The following is a 20,578-nucleotide window of genomic DNA, read 5'->3' as shown; positions in this document are numbered from 1 at the left end:
TCCAGGTTGTCTAGTGGCAGGAGTGGGCCCGTAAAAAGTGACGGCCTGTTTAGGATTGAAGGGAGCCCGATAAGAGCTGGCGGACTAGGCCAGTTGAGCCTGTTGGGCCACAATGATTTGTAATAACTGGGCCTGACTAACACTGTTGTTGCGATTGTAATTGTTGGTGCAAGTATTTGTTATTTTTGAGTTCCCTGGATGAAGGTAACGACAGCGGTGTTCGAACCTGCAAAAACCTTTTTGAAAATTTTGACACACCTCGGTTTGGTTCGACACAGGTTTTGGTGGTGGTTGACCTACTAAAGCCGTCGAATGATAGGCATTTAGTGGTACATTGGATGATAGACGATCTTGACGATTTAAAGTCATCTCTTCCATCAAGAGCATGGATCTAACTGTATCAAATTTCGAAAAAGGCTCACGGTGAAGTATAATGTGAGTGACGTGAGGAACTTGTTGTGTAAACCATTAACCGCGTACATAACAAGGTCGTGATCTTCAACATTCGAGCCAAGGTTGCGAAGATGAGATGCAATTCGATCAATATTGTGTATGTATTCTTCGATTGTTAGGTTGCCAATCGAAAGACTACGCAATTGGGCATTTAATTCCATTGTCTTTGATAGTTTATTATCTTGAAATAAGTTAGCCAAGAAAACCCATGCATCGTTTGATGATGCAGGTTCAGAATTTAGCAGTTGTTCAAGGAGAGGCTCCGAGATAGTATTAAAGATCCATGTGAGAACGACCGCATCAGCCTTCTTCCAAGCCGGGGTTTCTTTTTCTTCATTAGTCGATGTGCCAAGAATGAACTTAAGCACATCGAATCCTGAACAGTGAGTTGTAAACAAGGTTTTCCAATAAGTGTAATTAAGTTTCGTGAGATCTAGTTTGACGGGTATAAGATGGGAGATTGAAGTTACAGTATAGATCTTCTCATAGGAAGATGACATGGTGATCGAAGATGAAGAAGGCCAGAAGAGATCGGTTGTGAAAAAGCAAAAAAAATTAGGGTTGCACCGTAGCGTCTGATACCATGATACACGGTATATTTAATGGGAATGGATCGTACATTAGTGATTGATTCATAATGATAATACAGTCTAATTTATATATCCATCTAACCCTAGCACTAGCGTAAACGTGGGGCTAGGCTCATTACATTGATAAGTGGACTAGATTAGGGTTCATTGAATCGCTATAAATACCGTATCAATAATACAATTATATTCACGGGGAATTCATTGTTTAACCGTAATCAAATATGTATGCCAACAAATTAAATGCACTACACAATTTCAAAATGAAACAAGATAACGTTTCATTAAAAAAAAAAAAAAGCAATCAAATTAACATCGATTATCGATCGATATCAAATTATTACATTAATTAAACCCAAACATAGTTAGAAGATTCGTTGTAAGGAACAACATAAGAATTACGAGTATCTATGTTGGGAAGGTATCCCATATCGGCCATGAGACAACAAATTTATACATATAAGTCTAAGGGGAAATCCCTCTATCACCAATTAGTTTTAGAAAATGATGGACTCTTGGGCTTATATGTTGAACATGTTGTTGAGCTATATGATTTATTAATTATGTCATGGTATCAGAGCTCAGGTAAGCGGTTTTACAAAGCGAGTCCGAGTCAGGCCCCGTGTGTGCACAGGCGTCGCTACAAAGAGATCGAATCAGGCCGCTATCATGCTGCCTTACAAGAAGATAACAAGAAGATGAACCTTAACGGAAAGATTATAGAATTTTCAATTGATGATTGATCATTTCAGGAACTGCACAGAGTAGATAGCGGCGCCAGGGTTTAGAACTTAACTTGAATTAAGAAAATGATGCGGTAATATGTTTGTTAATTTAAGTTATGGCACATAGTTTAACCCTTAAAATTTTTGGAATAAGGCAGGTTGAAATTTGAATATTTTTTTAATTTTAAGTTCAAAATTTTGTTAATAATTGGATAATAATTTTTTGGGCATCTCCTCCAATTTTTTTTTTTTTTTTTTTTAATAAACTTCCATTTTATTCAGATCTTATAGTAAGATACTATATAATTATATATGTATAAAACATACACAATATTATTATTTTCTATGATAACACTAAAATAGAAATTTATTATAGTATTTTGCTAACTACCCTCTTTAGAACTGATAAATATTGTAAAAATTAATAGATGTAACTAAAAAGTCAATGTGTAACATTCATTTATAATAATTTTATGCACATTAACAACAATCATAAATTAGCAATTTCCTTTTTTTTAACTAATTAACAAATTAATAAATTTCCTATTTTGTCGAAAAAATGTTATATCCTTAACGGATTTAAGATCAGCATGGTAAAAAAAAGGAAAATTATTGATCGAGTACAATATTTATTATTTATTAAGAATCAAATAATAGGTTATATAGACATGTAACTGATTTCTATATCTATCTCTAATCTATATTTATATTTATATTATATAATAAGAAAGTTTTATTGCTACATTAATAATAGGATAAGTTATATTCTATAATGGGAGTGTTGTCGTTTTAATAAAATTACGACGAAATTAATATGGTTAATACTACACGGGTGAAATGAATTGGATCTAAATCTTATGGCCTATAACCACATATAATTAAAGACTTTTTGTTCCGTTGGTCCTTATGGATTTCGAGTCCTTTTAATTGCATAATTTGGCAATTCGCGTCCCTCCGTCTACCTGCCGTCTAAATTGGCCGTTAACCCTTGACATGTGCTATGCATGTGAGGGTAAAATCGTCTTTTTACTTTTTTCTTCGACTTTTTTGCTCTGTTGGTCCTTCGTTTATACACAAAATTGCAATCCGAGTCCCTCAAGTTTTTAATTCCACTTTTTATCTGTTTCTTTCATACACTCCATCTCATTCCTTTACAATTAATTATTCGTGAATCCAAGTATCATTCACATAATTATAATCGAGAAATTGAATTAGAAACTCATTTGTTCACTTTGATGATCAGATCCAAGAAATTGGATCAGAAACCCATTTGTTCATCATCATTTCCTCATCATCACTACGTTCATCATCATCATTATGGGTATTCATCATAAACAAAACCCAGAACATAACCAAATGTTCATCATCTCTAAACAAAACCCGGAACAAAGCATCGGTCTGAAAGAACAAAACATAAATAAACAAACTCAAACAATAATTATCAAACCTTGAACGATGTAATCAAATCATAAATAAAATCATGAAAGTTTGAGATCAACCAAAAATACCAGAGCTGTAAAATACCACTCTTTTTGCACCAAGTTTCAAGTTTTACGAACACCAATTTGGTCCAGTAATGGGCCGTTCTAATTTTGATTTCATCTTGTTTTTAGATATATATATATATATATATATATATATATATATATATATATATATATATATATATATATATATATATATATATATATATATATATATATATATATATATATATATATATATATGGGCAGGATCAATGGGGAAGTAACCAATCGGGGGGAAGCGGGGGGAAGCAAAATATATATTTTTTTTCGTTTTTTTGGAATTTTTTTTTTCCGGCATCAAGATCACACGAAAATATGAACATTTAGAAGAGACATTTCGTGATGAATGTTGACAAAAATAACATTCAAGATAATATTGTTCGTGAAGAATATGAACGTTTTTTTTCTCTCCATGTTTTGTGAAGTAAAATTTAGCCCGATTTAGAGTTTAGGGTTTAGGGTTTAGGGTTTAGGGTTTGGTGTTTTGGGTTTATTCCATAAACCCAAAACACCAAACCCTAAACCCTAAACCCTAAACTCTAAACCGTTCGTGTTAAAAACTCAATCTAAACCCTAAATCTAAACCATAAACCCTAAATTTCTAAACCCTAATATCTAAACCCTATAAACCCTAATATCTAAACTCCAATAGCTAAAACCTCAACATACGCTCGAAAAACACGAGAATTGTTATATATTATTTCTTCGAGAGTTTTCCCGCCAAAATAAAAACATTTATCACAAAGTGTCTCTATTAAATGTTCATATTTTCATCTCATCTATAATGTTCGTGAACAAGGTTTTTTCAAAAAACGAAAAAAAAAAAGTTTTTGCTTTCCCCCGCTTCTCCCCGATTGGTTACTTCCCTCTTGATCATACCAATATATATATATATATATATATATATATATATATATATATATATATATATATATATATATATAAAGTAGATAAATAACATTAAAAAAATAAGGAGTATATTAAATTTAAGAAAAGTAAATATAATTATTGTATAAGAATTTTCAAAGTAAATATAATTATAATTATACTATAAATCTATAAATTAAAACTAAATAAATTAAAAGATTTTTTTGCGCCAGTAGTCCCTCGTTTTTAATGACTTGAGAGATCACCGTAGCTAAACATTTTAAAAACGAGGGACCAACTGAGCAAAAAAGACTAAAATGAAATAATAAGACGAAAAGGCTCATCACGTGTTAATCACGTGACGGCACTTAATTGCCAATTTAGATGGAAGGTAGATGGAGGGACTCTTATTGCCAAATTATGCAATTAAAAGGATGAAATAATTGTGTCGTTGGTCCCTCCATTATACACCAAAAAGCTAACAGCGTCCCTCAAGTTTTTTTGGCTAACAGCATCCTTCCATTATCATATTTTAAGATACCGAGTCTCTCCGTCAACCATCCGTTTAAATTGGACGTTAAGTACCATCATGTGCGTTGCATGTGAGGGTAAATTCGTCTTTTTAACCGTTTTCTTCATTTGAATATAAATTTGAGCCTTGCTCTTGCACAACTTTTTCTTCCCCAAAATTACAAACCCTAATTTATAAACCTATACATATTTATGTTGATTCAAATCACAAATCCTAAAACACAAACACGATTTCATTTACTGATTTCATTTTCATATCATTCAGATTCAAACTCAAAAAATACAAATTATTCAGAATCAGATTGCTGTAACATTACTGTTATCTCATGTAGTAACATAATAATATATCTAGAAGGAATGTTTCATCTTCAATAATTGAACAAGAAACAAAAGACAATATGATAAATTAGCTACAATAGATATGCACTTTTGAACCAAAAAAGTGGCTAATTTCCCCCCAAAAACATGTGCACTGATTGTTTATTGGGTTTAAGATCCGAAAGCTTGATAAACTGAGAAAGTTTAGCATAAGAGCTATGCCACTAAATCGTTGTTCAAAAGATCACAACCTAAAACACCAATCATTGATTAACGCTAAAAGTTTAGCATAAGAGCTATGCCACCAAATCATTGTTAAAAAGATTACAACTTCAAGCACCAAAACAAGTTGAAAAGGCATAATCTTACATCTCACAAGTGTGTACGTATTCAACAATGCTAACTACTGGTTTGAACTTTTTAGATCTCAAAATTAAATTGAAAAAATTGAAATGAAATTTCAACGGAGCAAAAAGTCAATTATTATGACTCACATATGAATTGGAAATCCAAGCTCTTGATTCTATCAGACTTTTATAAGAAACAAACATATCGTCATGAAATGAGGATTCAAATTCAAAAAAATGTCTTGACGAAATCCGATGGTGTACGAACTTTGACGGCGGAGCAAACATAAAATCGGTTGTGGTGGTGCTGTTTTCTACCTCCGGCGGTCTTGCAAGAGTAGAAGCTACATCGGTCGATTGTGATGAACGGTCCTTATGATGAAGATGGTTGTAGATCTGTTTTGTAGATCTGTTCCAAGGGATTTCTTAGTCAAACACTAATTTATGTTTCAGTTCATTCTCCGTTAATTCATTTCAAGTATTTTGATGATGAAGATGATAAGATGTAGGTGTCGAGCAAGGAGTATTTTGATGATGAAGATGAAAAGGGGAGATGATCCTTCCACACTTGTTTTTAGGCCATCCACACCAAATTAAGTAAAGTGACAATTATACCCTTCAACCTAAACCAAAATTTAGTTACTCCGTATTAATTTATTAATAAACAAATAACACAATCTTTAAGCACATGTTATTCCGGTCACTTATTTCTCTCTATTTCCAAATGTTAAACCCCTGAATAGGAGTAAATCTGAGAATACTCTTAAATCTTAATCACTTAGAGTTATAAACCGTCACAACCACCATGGAATTCAAAATCTCTTTGCGTATCTACTGCACTCAATTTTAGAAGAGTTCGTTAACGAAGTACCGCCACGCACCACCTAAAGCAACCCCACATGAAATGTACTAAGGGCGGTTTGTTAGTATTTTTAGGCGAGATATCGACGATCACCCTACTACACATTCAAGTAATTACTCTTGCAACATATCTTGAAATTACAAGAACTCGGATAAATGAAATTAGTCGATCGTGTGAACAAGAACGGATATGACATGAAAGTATGAAACAGCCAATATAAATTACAAAAACAAGAATATACTTATGGAAATTAGTCGATTACAAGTAAGATGATAAATGACACATGCAAGAACACAAATAACAATGACTACGCAGTCAATCGTCATCGATGTATATGAATTTGCTCTAATTCCAGAGATTGATAACAATGATAAATACCATTAAATTAAATCTCGATATTTCAAAATAAATCATCCGTGATCTTAATCGTATCATAACAAGTTCAATCCGATTTGATTTGAGTCGGCAAAGCTCATTTCTTTTTTGGCAAATTTTTTTTTTTTTTTTTTTTTTTTTTGGCAAAAGCTCATTTCTTGAACAAATGTATTTTCAATTCAATAGATAACTTAAGGTGTGAATTTAAAAAAAAAAAATATGTATATGAACTGTATAAGATCATGTAGTTGTATAACAAAATTACAAGATCAGAGTTTTCATTTTAGTTGTTGATGTAATCAATTGATGGAGAGAGATTAGGTTGGGAAGTTAGATAAACATTGTGTTGGGAATTTAACACGAAAGGGTGATATGGATCGGAGTAATCTAGTAGGGGCAAAATAGGAATTTTATTAATAATGATGTGTATGGACTAAAAACAAGTGTGGAAGGATCACTCCCCGATGAAAAGATGTGGGTGCTTTTTTTATTTTTAATTCTGAGATTTTTTGATTTTTATTTATTTGTTTGAATCTGATTAAAGGCTGAAAGTGAGCTAAAAAGACGAAAATACCCGTGATGGTATTTAACGGACAGTTTGGACGGCATGTTGACGGAGGGACTCGGTATCTTAAAATGTGATAATGGAAGGATGATGTTAGCCAAAAAAAACTTGAGGAACGCTGTTAGCTTTTTGGTGTATAATGGAGGGACCAACGGCACAATTATTTCTAAAAGGATTCGAAAATTCAATTAAAAATTTGAGGGACTCAGATTGAAATTTCATGTATAACTTAAGGACCAACAGAGAAAAAAGTGATTATTAAATGTGAGAGAAATTTTAAGATTCCAAATAGACACTAATATATGGATGTTGATTTAAACTTAATATCCCAGTAATGAGGATTTAAGGTCTACCTGACACATTCTTTTGGAAATAACATTAACATCTACGATAAATTTCTCGTTGATATTTAATATTCATTAAAAAAATTATTTTAATGTCATTTGATAATAACTAATGTACACCATCGAATTTCAAAAATTAAGAATTCATTGATAAATATAATTAGTATTAATGTGGGTCTGGATGGTGGTCGATGGTGGTGGTAGTGGGTGGTGGTGGATTACGGTAGTGGTTGGTGAGTGGTAGTGGTGGACGATGCTGGTGGTGATGAGTGACGATGGTGGTCGGTAGTAGTGGTAGTTGGTGATGGTTGTGGGTGGGGTTGATGGTGATGGGTGATGGTGAGGGTGTCGGTGTTCGTAGGTGGTGATGGTCATGGGAGAAGTTGTAAAAGACGCGAATTGGGGACGCGTCAGTCGGAACCTTGGAGGAACGAGTCAGTCGAGAGACGCAACGGGGATGCGTCGGGCGTTGACCAACGTTGACTTTTAAAATAGTTTTATTAAATATATTTATTTATATTATTATATCGAAATCGAATCTTAAAATATAAGCTACATTTACAATAAACATGAACAATTAACTATTATCAATAATATTACAATTTCTATATAATATTATATAGAAATTGACCGACTTTGACCATCTCTGACCGACTTTGACCGACTTTTTCTGACTTTAACCAACCATTTTCGACTTTGACCGACTTTTTACAGTTGATTGACATTTTACCATTGACGCGTCGGTCATGTCTAAAAAATGACGCGTCGGCTGATGCATCGGCCAAGTCGGCCGAGTTTTGCAGCACTGGTAGTAGGTGGTAGTGGGTGATGAAAAGTCCCGTTCATATTGATTATAAACGTTCCATATTAATTGATTTCGTCGCGAGGTTTTGACCTCTATATGAGACGTTTTTCAAAGACTGCATTCATTTTTAAAACAACCATAACCTTTATTTTATCGATAAAGGTTTAAAAAGCATTACGTAGATTATCAAATAATGATAACCTAAAATATATCGTTTACACACGACCATTACATAATGGTTTACAATAAAAATATATTACATCAAAATAAGTTTCTTGAATGCAGTTTTTACACAATATCATACAAGCATGGACTCCAAATCTTGTCCTTATTTTAGTATGCAACAGCGGAAACTCTTAATAATCACCTGAGAATAAACATGCTTAACATATCAACAAAAATGTTGGTGAGTTATAGGTTTAACCTATATATTATCAAATCATAATAATCAGGAATTTCGCAAACTGCATAGAGATAAAAATTCATTCATATGTTGAACACCTGGTAACCGACGTTAACTTAATGCATAGAATATCTCCAAAACAGAACCTCTCGTCTGTATAATAATCTCGAAGTACTAAACCATCCATAACCTGAATGGGGGTTGTTAAGCCCAATAGATCTATCTTTAGGATTCGCGTCAATTAGGAGCCATTTCCCTAATTCTTAGGCTACCAGACTTGAAGGGCGATATTCGGTTTAATAATCCAACCATAGAATGTAGTTTCGCATACTTGTGTCTATTTTGTAAAACATTTATAAAACTGCATGTATTCTCATCCCAAAAATATTAGATTTTAAAAATGGGACTATAACTCACTTTCACAGATTTTTACTTCGTCGGGAAGTAAGACTTGCCCAATGGTCGATTCACGAACCTATAACAAATATGTACATATATATCAAAGTATGTTCAAAATATATTTACAACATTTTTAATACGTTTTACTGTTTTAAGTTTATTATGTCAGTTGTCCTCGTTAGTAGCCTACAACTAGTTATCCACAGTTAGATGTACAGAAATAAATCGATATATATTATCTTGAATCAATCCACGACCCAGTGTATACACGTCTCAGGCTAGATCACAACTCAAAGTATATATATTTTTGGAATCAACCTCAACCCTGTATAGCTAACTCAAACATTACTGCATATAGAGTGTCTATGGTTGTTCCAAATAATATATATACATGGGTCGATATGATATGTCAAAACATTTTCATGCGTGTCTATGGTATCCCAAGATTACATAATATATTAGAATACATGTATAATACAATATAAGTTAGCTAGGATATGATTGATATAGATTTGTTACCAATTTTCACGTAGCTACAACAAGCAAAATTATCCAATCTTATTTTACCCATAACTTCTTCGTTTTAAATCCGTTTTGAGTGATTCAAGTTGCTATGGTTTCATATTGAACTTAATTTTATGAATCTAAACAGAAAAAGTATAAGTTTATAGTCGGAAATACAGGTTACAATTCAATATTATAAGAGGTAGTCATTTCAGTCGAAAGAACGACGTCTTGATGACCATTTTGAAAAACATACTTCCACTTTGAGTTTAACCATGATTTTTGGATATAGTTTCATGTTCATATGAAAAATCATTTTTTCCAGAAGAACAACTTTTAAATCAAAGTTTATCATAGTTTTTAATTAACTACCCCAAAACAGCCCGCGGTGTTACTACAATGGCGTACATCCGGTTTTACGGTGTTCTTCGTGTTTTCAGGTTTTAAATCATTAAGTTAGCATATCATATAGATATAGGAAATGTGTTTAGTTGATTTTAAAAGTCAAGTTAGAAGGATTAACTTTGTTTGCGAACAAGTTTAGAATTAACTAAACTATGTTTTAGTGATTACATGTTCAAATCTTCGAATAAGAAAGTTTTATATGTATGAATCGAATGATGTTATGAACATCATTACTACCTCAAGTTTAGTAGGTAAACCTACTGGAAGTGACAAGAAATGATCTAGCTTCAAAGGATCTTGGATGGCTTGAAAGTTCTTGAAGTAGAATCATGACACGAAAACAAGTTCAAGTAAGATTATCACTCGAATCAAGATAGTTATAGTTATAGGAATTGAATCAAAGTTTATATATGAGTATTACCTTGATTTAGAATGATATCTTACTGTAAACAACAAGGATTTATTGAGGTTGGATGATCACTTTACAAGATTGGAAGTGAGCTAGTAAACTTGGAAGTATTCTTGATTTTATGAAACTAGAACTTGTAGAATTTATGAAGAACACTTAGAACTTGAAGATGGAACTTGAGAGAGATCAATTAGATGAAGAAAATTGAAGAATGAAAGTGTTTGTAGGTGTTTTTGGTCGTTGGTATATGGATTAGATATAAAGGATATGTAATTTTGTTTTCATGTAAATAATTCATGAATGATTTATAATATTTTTGTAATTTTGTGTAATCATTCTTGCTAGTTGCCAAATGATGGTTTCCACATGTTTAATGACTCACATGAGCTACTAAGGAGCTGATGATTGAGTGTATATACCAATAGTATATACATCTACAAGCTGTGTATTGTACGAGTACGAATACGGGTGCATACGAGTAAAATTGTTGATGAAAATGAACGAGAATGTAATTGTAAGCATTTTTGTTAAGTAGAAGTACTTTGATATGTGTCATGAAGTCTTTCAAAAGTGTATTAATACATCTTAATACGCTACATGTATATGCATTTTAACTGAGTCGTTAAGTCACCGTTAGTCATGAAATGTCCCGTTCTTATTGATTAAAAACGTTCCATATTAATTGATTTCGTTGCGAGGTTTTTACCTCTATATGAGACGTTTTTCAAAGACTGCATTCATTTTTAAAACAAACCATAACCTTTATTTTATAAATGAAGGTTTAAAAAGCTTTACGTAGATTATCAAATAATGATAATCTAAAATATCCTGTTTACACACGACCATTACATAATGGTTTACAATACAAATATGTTACATCGAAATCAGTTTCTTAAATGCAGTTTTTACACAATATCATACAAACATGGACTCCAAATCTTGTCCTTATTTTAGTATGCAACAGCGGAAGCTCTTAATATTCACCTGAGAATAAACATGCTTTAAACGTCAACAAAAATGTTGGTGAGTTATAGGTTTAACCTATATATATCAAATCGTAACAATAGACCACAAGATTTCATATTTCAATACACATCCCATACATAGAGATAAAAATCATTCATATGGTGAACACCTGGTAACCGACATTAACAAGATGCATATATAAGAATATCCCCATCATTCCGGGACACCCTTCGGATATGATATAAATTTCGAAGTACTAAAGCATCCGGTACTTTGGATGGGGTTTGTTAGGCCCAATAGATCTATCTTTAGGATTCGCGTCAATTAGGGTGTCTGTTCCCTAATTCTTAGATTACCAGACTTAATAAAAAGGGGCATATTCGATTTCGATAATTCAACCATAGAATGTAGTTTCACGTACTTGTGTCTATTTTGTAAATCATTTATAAAACCTGCATGTATTCTCATCCCAAAAATATTAGATTTTAAAAGTGGGACTATAACTCACTTTCACAGATTTTTACTTCGTCGGGAAGTAAGACTTGACCACTAGTTGATTCACGAACCTATAACAATATATACATATATATCAAAGTATGTTCAAAATATATTTACAACACTTTTAATATATTTTGATGTTTTAAGTTTATTAAGTCAGCTGTCCTCGTTAGTAACCTACAACTAGTTGTCCACAGTTAGATGTACAGAAATAAATCGATAAATATTATCTTGAATCAATCCACGACCCAGTGTATACGTATCTCAGTATTGATCACAACTCAAACTATATATATTTTGGAATCAACCTCAACCCTGTATAGCTAACTCCAACATTCACATATAGAGTGTCTATGGTTGTTCCGAAATATATATAGATGTGTCGACATGATAGGTCAAAACATTGTATACATGTCTATGGTATCTCAAGATTACATAATATACAATACAAGTTGATTAAGTTATGGTTGGAATAGATTTGTTACCAATTTTCACGTAGCTAAAATGAGAAAAATTATCCAATCTTGTTTTACCCATAACTTCTTCATTTTAAATCTGTTTTGAGTGAATAAAATTGCTATGGTTTCATATTGAACTCTATTTTATGAATCTAAACAGAAAAAGTATAGGTTTATAGTCGGAAAAATAAGTTACAAGTCGTTTTTGTAAAGGTAGTCATTTCAGTCGAAAGAACGACGTCTAGATGACCATTTTAGAAAACATACTTCCACTTTGAGTTTAACCATAATTTTTGGATATAGTTTCATGTTCATAATAAAAATCATTTTCTCAGAATAAAAAATTTTAAATCAAAGTTTATCATAGTTTTTAATTAACTAACCTAAAACAGCCCGCGGTGTTACTACGACGGCGTAAATCCAGTTTTACGGTGTTTTTCGTGTCTCCAGGTTTTAAATCATTAAGTTAGCATATCATATAGATATAGAACATGTGTTTAGTTGATTTTAAAAGTCAAGTTAGAAGGATTAACTTTTGTTTGCGAACAAGTTTAGAATTAACTAAACTAATTTCTAGTGATTACAAGTTTAAACCTTCGAATAAGATAGCTTTATATGTATGAATTGAATGATGTTATGAATATCATTACTACCTTAAGTTCCTTGGATAAACCTACTGGAAAAGTGAAAAATGGATCTAGCTTCAACGGATCCTTGGATGGCTCGAAGTTCTTGAAGCAGAATCATGACACGAAAACAAGTTCAAGTAAGATCATCACTTGAAATAAGATTGTTATAGTTATAGAAATTGAACCAAAGTTTGAATATGATTATTACCTTATATTAGAATGATAACCTACTGTAATAAACAAAGATTTCTTGAGGTTGGATGATCACCTTACAAGATTGGAAGTGAGCAAGCAAACTTGAAAGTATTCTTGATTTTATGTAACTAGAACTTGTAGAATATATGAAGAACACTTAGAATTTGAAGATAGAACTTGAGAGAGATCAATTAGATGAAGAAAATTGAAGAATTAAAGTGTTTGTAGGTGTTTTTGGTCGTTGGTGTATGGATTAGATATAAAGGATATGTAATTTTGTTTTCATGTAAATAAGTCATGAATGATTACTCATATTTTTGTAATTTTATGAGATATTTCATGCTAGTTGCCAAATGATGGTTCCCACATGTGTTAGGTGACTCACATGGGCTGCTAAGAGCTGATCATTGGAGTGTATATACCAATAGTACATACATCTAAAAGCTGTGTATTGTACGAGTACGAATACGGGTGCATACGAGTAGAATTGTTGATGAAACTGAACGAGTTTTTACAAGTTTTAACGTTCGTGAATCACCGGTCAACTTGGGTGGTCAATTGTCTATATGAAACATATTTCAATTAATCAAGTCTTAACAAGTTTGATTGCTTAACATGTTGGAAACATTTAATCATGTAAATATCAATATCAATTAATATATATAAACATGGAAAAGTTTGGGTCACTACAGTACCTACCCGTTAAATAAATTTCGTCCCGAAATTTTAAACAGTTGAAGGTGTTGACGAATCTTCTAGAAATAGATGCGGGTATTTCTTCTTCATCTGATCTTCACGCTCCCAGGTGAACTCGGGTCCTCTACGAGCATTCCATCGAACCTTAACAATTGGTATCTTGTTTTGCTTAAGTCTTTTAACCTCACGATCCATTATTTCGACGGGTTCTTCGATGAATTGAAGTTTTTCGTTGATTTGGATTTCATCTAACGGAATAGTGAGATCTTCTTTAGCAAAACATTTCTTCAAATTCGAGACGTGGAAAGTGTTATGTACAGCCGTGAGTTGTTGAGGTAACTCAAGTCGGTAAGCTACTGGTCCGACACGATCAATAATCTTGAATGGTCCAATATACCTTGGATTTAATTTCCCTCGTTTACCAAATCGAACAACGCCTTTCCAAGGTGCAACTTTAAGCATGACCATCTCTCCAATTTCAAATTCTATATCTTTTCTTTTAATGTCAGCGTAGCTCTTTTGTCGACTTTGGACGGTTTTCAACCGTTGTTGAATTTGGATGATCTTCTCGGTAGTTTCTTGTATAATCTCCGGACCCGTAATCTGTCTATCCCCCACTTCACTCCAACAAATCAGAGACCTGCACTTTCTACCATAAAGTGCTTCAAACGGCGCCATCTCAATGCTTGAATGGTAGCTGTTGTTGTAGGAAAATTCTGCTAATGGTAGATATCGATCCCAACTGTTTCCGAAATCAATAACACATGCTCGTAGCATGTCTTCAAGCGTTTGTATCGTCCTTTCGCTCTGCCCATCAGTTTGTGGATGATAGGCAGTACTCATGTCTAGACGAGTTCCTAATGCTTGCTGTAATGTCTTCCAGAATCTTGAAATAAATCTGCCATCCCTATCAGAGATAATAGAGATTGGTATTCCATGTCTGGAGACGACTTCCTTCAAATACAGTCGTGCTAACTTCTCCATCTTGTCATCTTCTCTTATTGGCAGGAAGTGTGCTGATTTGGTGAGACGATCAACTATTACCCAAATAGTATCAAAACCACTTGCAGTCCTTGGCAATTTAGTGATGAAATCCATGGTAATGTTTTCCCATTTCCATTCTGGGATTTCGGGTTGTTGAAGTAGACCTGATGGTTTCTGATGCTTAGCTTTGACCTTAGAACACGTCAAACATTCTCCTACATATTTAGCAACATCGGCTTTCATACCCGGCCACCAAAAATGTTTCTTGAGATCCTTGTACATCTTCCCCATTCCAGGATGTATTGAGTATCTGGTTTTATGAGCTTCTCTAAGTACCATTTCTCTCATATCTCCAAATTTTGGTACCCAAATCCTTTCAGCCCTATACCGGGTTCCGTCTTCCAGAATATTAAGATGCTTCTCCGATCCTTTGGGTATTTCATCCTTTAAATTTCCCTCTTTTAAAACTCCTTGTTGCGCCTCCTTTATTTGAGTAGTAAGGTTATTATGAATCATTATATTCATAGATTTTACTCGAATGGGTTCTCTGTCCTTCCTGCTCAAGGCATCGGCTACCACATTTGCCTTCCCCGGGTGGTAACGAATCTCAAAGTCGTAATCATTCAATAATTCAATCCACCTACGCTGCCTCATATTCAGTTGTTTCTGATTAAATATGTGTTGAAGACTTTTGTGGTCGGTATATATAATACTTTTGACCCCATATAAGTAGTGCCTCCAAGTCTTTAATGCAAAAACAACCGCTCCTAATTCCAAATCATGCGTCGTATAATTTTGTTCGTGAATCTTCAATTGTCTAGACGCATAAGCAATCACCTTCGTTCATTGCATTAATACACAACCGAGACCTTGCTTTGATGCGTCACAATAAATCACAAAATCATCATTCCCTTCAGGCAATGACAATATAGGTGCCGTAGTTAGCTTTTTCTTCAATAACTCAAACGCTTTCTCTTGTTCATCATTCCATTCAAATTTCTTCCCTTTATACGTTAATGCAGTCAAGGGTTTTGCTATTCTGGAAAAGTCTTGGATGAACCTTCTGTAGTAACCAGCTAGTCCTAAAAACTGGCGTATGTGTTTCGGAGTTTTTGGGGTTTCCCACTTTTCAACAGTTTCTATCTTTGCCGGATCCACCTTAATACCTTCTTTGTTCACTATGTGACCGAGGAATTGAACTTCTTCCAACCAAAATGCACACTTTGAAAACTTAGCGTACAATTCTTCCTTCCTTAATACTTCTAACACCTTTCTCAAATGTTCACCGTGTTCTTGGTCATTCTTTGAGTAAATAAGTATGTCATCAATGAAAACAATGACAAACTTGTCAAGGTATGGTCCACACACTCGGTTCATAAGGTCCATGAACACAGCTGGTGCATTAGTTAAACCAAACGGCATGACCATAAACTCGTAATGACCGTAACGTGTTCTGAAAGCAGTCTTTGGAATATCATCTTCTTTCACCCGCATTTGATGATACCCAGAACGTAAGTCAATCTTTGAATAAACAGACGAGCCTTGTAGTTGATCAAATAAGTCGTCGATTCTCGGTAGTGGGTAGCGGTTCTTGATGGTAAGTTTGTTCAACTCTCGGTAGTCGATACACAACCTGAATGTACCATCTTTCTTCTTGACAAACAAAACAGGAGCTCCCCACGGTGATGTGCTTGGTCGAATGAAACCACGCTCTAAAAGTTCTTGTAATTGGCTTTGCAGTTCCTTCATCTCGCTGGGTGCGAGTCTGTAAGGAGCACGAGCTATTGGTGCAGCTCCTGGTACAAGATCTATTTGAAATTCAACGGATCGATGTGGGGGTAATCCCGGTAATTCTTTCGAAAATACATCAGGAAATTCTTTTGCGACGGGAACATCATTGATGCTCTTTTCTTCAGTTTGTACTTTCTCGACGACAGCATAGCAAACTTTTCTTATTAGTTTTTGTGCCTTCAAATTACTAATAAGATGTAGCTTCGTGTTGCCCTTTTCTCCGTACACCATTAAGGGTTTTCCTTTTTCTCGTATAATGCGAATTGCATTTTTGGAACAAACGATCTCTGCTTTCACTTCTTTCAACCAGTCCATACCGATTATCACATCAAAACTCCCTAACTCTACTGGTATCAAGTCAATCTTAAATGTTTCGCTAACCAGTTTAATTTCTCGATTCCGACATATATTATCTGCTGAAATTAATTTACCATTTGCTAATTCGAGTAAAAATTTACTATCCAAAGGCGTCAATGGACAACTTAATTTAGCACAAAAATCTCTACTCATATAGCTTCTATCCGCACCCGAATCAAATAAAACGTAAGCAGATTTATTGTCAATAAGAAATGTACCCGTAACAAGCTCCGGGTCTTCCTGTGCCTCTGCCGCATTAATATTGAAAAATCTTCCGCGGCCTTGTCCATTCGTGTTCTCCGGGTTCGGGCAATTTCTAATAATGTGGCCCGGTTTTCCACATTTATAACAAACTACATTGGCATAACTTGCTCCGACACTACTTGCTCCACCATTACTCGTTCCGACACCATTTGTTCCTTTCGTTCTATTAACCCCTGGTCTGTAGACCTCACACTTCGCCGCGCTATGACCATTTCTTTTACACTTATTGCAAAATTTGGTGCAGAACCCCGAGTGATACTTTTCACACCTTTGGCATAGCTGCTTCTGATTGTTGTTGTTGTTGCGGTTATTATTGTTGTTGGGATGATTGTTGTAGTTGCTGTTGTTGTTGTTGTTGTTGTTGGGCCGTTTGTTGTAGTTGCGATTGATGTTGCGATTGTTGGGATAATTGTTGCGATTATTGTTGTAATTGCTGTTGTTGTTATATTGGTGATTCTTATCACCGTTTTCCTCCCACTTTCTTTTGACTTGCTTTACATTGGCCTCTTCAGCAGTCTGTTCTTTAATTCTTTCTTCAATCTGGTTCACTAGTTTGTGAGCCATTCTACATGCCTGTTGTATGGAGGCGGGCTCGTGTGAACTTATATCTTCTTGAATTCTTTCCGGTAATCCTTACACAAACGCGTCGATCTTCTCTTCCTCATCTTCGAACGCTACCGGACACAATAGGCACAATTCTGTGAATCGTCTTTCATACGTGGTAATATTAAATCCTTGGGTTCGTAACCCTCTAAGTTCTGTCTTGAGCTTATTGACCTCGGTTCTGGGACGGTACTTCTCGTTCATCAAGTGCTTGAATGCTGACCACGGTAGTGCGTACGCATCGTCTTGTCCCACTTGCTCTAGATAGGTATTCCACCATGTTAACGCAGAACCTGTGAAGGTATGCGTAGCGTACTTCACTTTGTCCTCTTCAGTACACTTACTTATGGCAAACACCGATTCGACCTTCTCGGTCCACCGTTTCAATCCGATCGGTCCTTCGGTTCCATCAAATTCCAAAGGTTTGCAGGCAGTGAATTCTTTGTAGGTGCATCCTACACGATTTCCTGTACTGCTAGATCCAAGGTTATTGTTGGTATGTAGCGCAGCCTGTACTGCGGCTATGTTTGAAGCTAGAAAAGTACGGAATTCCTCTTCATTCATATTCACGGTGTGTCGAGTAGTCGGTGCCATTTCCTTCAAAATAGCCAAATGGAACAAGTTAATCATACAGAATATTAAGAGTAGTTAATAGTATTTCGTAGCATAATATGAACTCATTTATAAAAGCTTTTTCTTCATATTAGCGTTTTATAAGTTTAAATTCGGGTAGTACCTACCCGTTAAGTTCATACTTAGTAGCTAATATACAATTCAACTACTACAATTCTATATGAAAAACTGATTATAATAATATTTAGCGTTCAAACTTTTATACAATATTTTACAAACTTACAATACCGCTTATTTTACATAAAGCATGAAATATAGCACACAATAACTTTGATACAAGATAGTTGTGAAGATAATTCTAGCTAGTACACAAGTCGTTCAGCAAAGGCAATAAAGACACGTAATTCATACGTCCAGAAACAAGTCATGCATTCTGGTTTTACTAGGACTACTTCCCATCCTTGGTCTTGTGGAACATAACCGTTATGGCCGTTGATAAGACAGCGTGTTGTAACGTCGTCAAAGGGACGAGAGTTACGTAATGTCCAACAGTCCCGTAACAATCTAAAAACCTCATTTCTTACCCCAATTACCGACTCCGTCACTTGTGGGAACGTTTTGTTTAATAGTTGTAGGCCGATGTTCTTGTTCTCACTTTGGTGAGAAGCGAACATTACTAATCCGTAAGCATAACATGCTTCTTTATGTTGCATGTTAGCCGCTTTTTCTAAATCACGAAGTCCAATATTCGGATATATTGAGTCAAAATAATTTCTTAACCCATTGCGTAAAATAGCATTTGGGTTCCCCGCAATATATGCGTCAAAGTAAACACATCGTAACTTATGGATTTCCCAATGTGATATCCCCCATATTTCGAACGAAAGCCTTTTATAAACCAAGGCATTCTTGGAACGTTCTTCGAATGTCTTACAAACTGATCTCGCCTTAAATAGTTGTGCCGAAGAATTCTGACCGACTCTAGACAAGATTTCATCAATCATGTCTCCGGGTAGGTCTCTTAAAATATTGGGTTGTCTATCCATTTTGTGTTTTTATACTGTAAAATAGACAAGAGTTAGATTCATAAAAAAAAATACTTATTAATACAAGCAATTTTTACATATATCATAAAGCATAAGCACACTATATTACATATATTACACCACACAAATACAGCTATCTTATTCCGACTCGCTTGTTTCTTCTTCTTCGGTTTTGGTTCGTTTTGCCAAGTTTCTAGGGATATATGATGTTCCCCTAATACGAGCCGTCGTTATCCACATTGGTTTAGAAAAACCTGGTGGTTTAGAGGTTCCCGGGTCATTGTTACAACTTAAGGACTTCGGGGGTTGACGATACATATAAAGTTCATCGGGGTTGGAATTAGATTTCTCTATTTTTATGCCCATTCCCTTATTATTTTCTTTTGCCTTTTTAAATTCAGTTGGGGTAATTTCTATAACATCATCGGAATTCTCGTCGAAATCAGATTCATCGGAGAATTGGTAATCCTCCCAATATTTTGCTTCCTTGGCGGAAACACCATTGACCATAATTAACCTTGGTCGGTTGGTTGAGGATTTTCTTTTACTTAACCGTTTTATTATTTCCCCCACCGGTTCTATTTCTTCATCCGGTTCCGATTCTTCTTCCGGTTCCGATTCTTCTTCTGGTTCCGACTCTTCTTCCGGTTCCTCTTCGGGAACTTGTGAATCAGTCCACGAATCATTCCAATTTACATTTGACTCTTCATTATTATTAGGTGAGTCAATGGGACTTGTTCTAGAGGTAGATATCTATCACATAATATCAAACGCGTTAAGAGATTAATATATCACATAATATTCACATGTTAAAAATATATAGTTTCCAACAAAATTTGTTAAGCAATCATTTTTCAAGTAAACACGGTCGAAGTCCAGACTCACTAATGCATCCTAACAAACTCGATAAGACACACTAATGCAAAATTCTGGTTCTCTAAGACCAACGCTCTGATACCAACTGAAATGTCCCGTTCTTATTGATTAAAAACGTTCCATATTAATTGATTTCGTTGCGAGGTTTTGGCCTCTATATGAGACGTTTTTCAAAGACTGCATTCATTTTTAAAACAAACCATAACCTTTATTTTAT

General features: G+C 34.4%; 1 long non-coding RNA gene across 1 annotated transcript in view; it reads right to left on the bottom strand.

The window, feature by feature from the left end:
- LOC139858800 (uncharacterized) overlaps positions 1 to 5,896 on the bottom strand; it is a 260,912-nt gene extending 255,016 nt beyond the window's left edge. Inside the window, exon 1 of the long non-coding RNA XR_011763084.1 lies at positions 5,502 to 5,896. This is a non-coding gene — a long non-coding RNA (uncharacterized lncRNA). The remainder of the gene's footprint in view (positions 1 to 5,501) is intronic.
- Positions 5,897 to 20,578: the final 14,682 nt, after the last annotated feature.

Source organism: Rutidosis leptorrhynchoides, chromosome 7 (assembly GCF_046630445.1).
Source record: "Rutidosis leptorrhynchoides isolate AG116_Rl617_1_P2 chromosome 7, CSIRO_AGI_Rlap_v1, whole genome shotgun sequence".
NCBI classification, from domain to species: Eukaryota; Viridiplantae; Streptophyta; class Magnoliopsida; order Asterales; family Asteraceae; genus Rutidosis; species Rutidosis leptorrhynchoides.
Note: the sequence above shows the minus strand (reverse complement) of the source record. Positions and strands in the feature narration are given on the sequence as shown.